Source organism: Globicephala melas, chromosome 20 (genome assembly GCF_963455315.2).
Source record: "Globicephala melas chromosome 20, mGloMel1.2, whole genome shotgun sequence".
Classification (NCBI taxonomy): domain Eukaryota; kingdom Metazoa; phylum Chordata; class Mammalia; order Artiodactyla; family Delphinidae; genus Globicephala; species Globicephala melas.
The window spans coordinates 219,678-224,057 of NC_083333.1; the positions used below are offsets into that span (position 1 = coordinate 219,678).

The following is a 4,380-nucleotide window of genomic DNA, read 5'->3' on the forward strand; positions in this document are numbered from 1 at the left end:
ATTCAATAAATGTTATTTAATTGGAAAGGGGCACTAGATAGATATATAAAGGAGTAATGGGTACAGAGAACCCTTGATTGTGTATTGTTTAAAGTATATTTCTTTTAAACCTCAGGTCAACTTTTTGAGAGATCAGGATGGCTGTTTTTACACCTGGCGATCCAGTGGTTAGGACTGGGCGCTTTCAGTGGTGGGGCCGGTTCAGTCCCTGATGGGGGAATTAAGATCCCCCAAGCCTTGGGACCCGGCCAAAAAAACCAACCAACCAACCAAAGTACAAAAGAATTGCAGGCTCAGAGGAGGTGAGAGAACTTGTTCAGGGTCTAGGAAAGGTAAACAGCTGGGCATTGTTAGAGAAGCAAAGCTCACACCCTGGAGGGAATTCTTTGCTATGTGAAAAAGATCATGGGCTTTGTTATGTAGGGGATGGAGAGCTTTGAAGGGCCTTACGAAACAGTAAGGGAACCAATTAAAAGGTTTTCATTGCTGGCTTGGGCAAAACTTTAACTAAAATGGACCCATACAGAGATTAGCATGGCTCTCCTGCACAAGAATGACATGCAAATTCGTGAAGAGGTTCATGTTTTTAAGGAAATTTTTTCTTTTTTGCTTCTTATTTTATCTGTATCAAACCATTATGCCATACACCTTAAACTTACACAGTGCTGAATGTCAATTATATCTCAATAAAACTGGGTAAGAAAAAGGTTCTTGTGACAACCCATGTGAGAGATGAAAGTGGCCTGAGCAAGCTTGGTTAGTTGGGGTGGAGAGGAAGGTGCATTTTTGGATAAGCATTTAGATTTTTTTATAAGCTTATTTTATTTTTAAAATTTATTTATTTATTTATTTTTGGCTGCTTTGGGTCTTTGTTGCTGCGCGTGGGCTTTCTCTAGTTGTGGCGAGCGGGTGGCTTCTCGTTGCAGAGCACGGGCTTTAGGTGCCCTGGCTCAGTAGTTGTGGTGCATGGGCTTAGTTGCTCTGTGGCATGTGGGATCTTCCCGGACCAGGGCTCGAACCCTTGTCCCCTGCACTGGCAGGCGGATTCTTAACCACTGCGCCACCAGGGAAGTCCCAGCATTTAGATTTTAAATTATCTTCTAGAGAAAGTAACCTTTTGTCTAAAGATGTAATGAAGATGACTTGAATGAACATATAGATAATGGTGCCATCAGCTGAAATAGAAAATGAGAGAGCAGGAGGAGGTATTTGAGGTATGAGGATGAATTTTATTTTGGATATATTAAGTTTGGTTGGTTGAGGCCAGCAATGAGGCCACTGCTTGAAGTGGGCAGTGTCTTTGATGTGCGGCAGCATGAACAGGTCTGGGGTTGGAAGGTCACTGGAGGCTCAAATCCGAACTCCGTCGGTTGAGTGATCCTGAACAAAATCTCTGTCACTGCATTTACTATGGTGTTTTGAAAGTCACCTTGACTGCATCTGTCTTTTCCCCCAGCCCTGTGCTGTCAGTTGCTGTCATTTAGCCACATGTGGCTATTGAGCTCTTGAAATGTGGCCAGTCCAAATTGAGATGTGCTCGGGGGAGGGATAAATTAGGAGTTTGGGGTTAACATACACACTACTATATATAAAGTAGATAAGCAAGAAGGACCTACTGTATAGCACAGGGAACTCTATTCAATATCTCGTAATAACCTATAATGGAAAAGAACATGAAAAAAAGGATATATGGGGCTTCCCTGGTGGCACAGTGGTTGAGAGTCCGCCTGCCGATGCAGGGGACACGGGTTCGTGCCCCGGTCCGGGAAGATCCCACATGCCGCGGAGCGGCTAGGCCTGTGAGCCATGGCTGCTGAGCCTGCACGTCCGGAGCCTGTGCTCCGCAACTGGAGAGGCCACAACAGTGAGAGGCCCGCGTACCGAAAAAAAAAAAAAAAAAGGATATATGCTCATGTATAACTGAATCACTTTGCTGTACACCTAAAACTAACACAAGGTTGTAAATCAACTACACTTCAATTTAAAAAAATATCCAAATTAAGATGTGCAGTAAGTGTAAAGTAGAAACTGATTTTGAAGATGTTATCAAACAAAAAAAGACTGTAAGATATCTCTTTAATAATATTTTTATGTTGATTGCATGTTGAAGCGATATTTTGGATATGTTGGGTTCAATAAAAATATTCTAATAAATTTTAACTGTTTACTTTTTGAAAATGTGGTGACAGGAGAATATACAACTGCAAATGGCCCGTGTTATACTTCTGTTGGACAGCACCACCTGAGACTTCAAACCTGTTGGTGAAGGGTGACATCTGTGCCTCGTGCATCTTTTTATCCTCAGTGCCTAGAACAGTAGCGGGTGCATAGTAGGCACTAGGCAAGTATTTATGAATACATGAATGAAACCTATGAGTGAATGGAATGAATGAATGAATGACTCTCTAAAAGTAATACACTTCCCTCAGCAGGATGTTCATTACATTGTATCTTTGACAATGTTGGATGTAAATGTGCAAAAAGGCTCAGGCTGTAAGTGTTTTGCTTGATTAGAGCTCCAATGAACCCCTAATGATCTTTGACTCAGACCCTAGCTGTAAAGTGGAAGGAGGTGTGAAGCTGGCAGTTGCAGTTCCTTAGGGAAGTGGGAACTGCCACCAAGAGGAAGGAGGTGATGTGTGGTGGGAATAGCAGGGCTTTGGAGTCACACAGACTTAGGTTTGAATTATGTTCCACCACTGGCTGTGTAACCTCTCTTTATTTTCTTAATTTCTCTGGGGCTTAGTTTGCATGGTGAAATGGGGATAAAAATACCTCTTAGGATTGTGTGTGACAATTAAACGAGATGACACATATTAACTTGCATACCTCTTAGGATTGTGTATGACAATTAAATGAGATGACATATATTAACTTGTAAACTGCTTGTCCCTTGGAGGTATTTCAGTAAATGTACATTCCCGCCTGTTCCCAGCCTGGACACATTCGTGGCACTGCAGAGTTTAAGCCAGTCATCAATCAGTCAAGTGTTCATTGAGTGCCTGCTCTGGGTTAGACACTATTCCAGGAACTGGAGTACAGCCGTGAGGCAAAACAGACGGAAATCCCTGCCCTCCTGCAGCTAACAGGTTAGCATGGAAGAAAGATAATAAACAGTAAGGAAAATGCATACTGTGTGAAATGATGATGGGTGTTATGGAGAAAAAGAAAGGAGGACAGGAGGTGTCAGGGAGGGCAGAATGGGGGTTGCAGTTTTAAATACAGTGGTTAGGAAGGCCTCGCTGACAAAGTGACGGTTGAGTACACTTGAAGGAATGAAGGAGAGAGCCAGTTGGAGAGGGGACAGCAAGAAAAGGCTGCACAGCACAGAGCAGCAGGTGTCTGTCCTGTTGAGGGATCACAAGGAGATGGGTGTGTCTAGAGCAGCAGGAGTTAAGGCTGAGTAGAACTGGAGATGAGCTCAGCAGGGGATCTGGAGATAGATCATGTCTTGTAAACCACTGTAAAGATGTTGGGTTTTATTGCAGGTGAAATGGGAAGCTAGTGGGTTATATTGAGCAGAGAAGTAACACGATCTGATTAGGTTTTAACAGGATTGCTGTCACTCTGCCTGCTGTGTAGAGGGAGTGGGAGATGAGTTAGTTGGCTACTGTAAAAAGGAGAGAAATGAGGGCAGCTTGAGTGGTAACAGTGAAAGTAGTAATAACTGAAGGCTTATGGACCCCTAGGAGATCTGTGGATAGGCTCAGGGGTGTCCTTGAACCCCCTGAAATTTTATATAAATATTTGTGTGTAAGTGCATTTTTGGAGGGAGGGCTTCTACTGGAGTCTCAAAGCAGTTCCATGATCCAAATCAAGAAGGACCTTGGTAGCAAATATGCAGGATACCTCCTGGCTCTTCGAAGTCCCATGATTAAGTCCTTCCCTCAGACCTTGATCCTAAATCTTCCAGGGCACCGATCCTGTTTGAGAGTCAGAGCTTCTGCCACCCCCTTTAGGACTGTAGCATCCCTGACATCCGGTTTTCACTCATCAGGATTGTTAAGAAGAAAAAAAAAAATCACAGGGAAATGGGTAGATTCTGTTCTTTTTTTACGCTACACACTGTGGAAGCTTGGAAGCCACAGGCAGTAATAGTGAAAAGCCTTCACACCTGCCTAGAGATGGTGTGGGGCACTCATGAGGCTAGTTTGCACTTGTTGGATTTCTTTTTAATAAGCTCTGGTCTATGAATCACATAAATTTCAGCACTGAGAGCTGATTTTACGGTTTGGTTTGCTTAATAGTCACACAATTAAAATAAGTTGTAAAAAACAGTGGTGGTGTTTGCCAAGATAAATATTTAAAAGGAAACAGCTGTAGGAAGATGTAATAATTCATATCAGCCCATGGCTCTTCATTCTCAATAAAGGCTATGGA

General features: G+C 42.9%; 1 non-coding gene across 1 annotated transcript; it reads left to right on the forward strand.

Moving 5' to 3' along the window:
- The first annotated feature begins 476 nt into the window (after positions 1-476).
- Positions 477-588, forward strand: LOC115849354 (U6 spliceosomal RNA). Its single transcript, XR_004037981.1, has one exon. It is a non-coding gene; the product is annotated as a U6 spliceosomal RNA (small nuclear RNA).
- Positions 589-4,380: the final 3,792 nt, after the last annotated feature.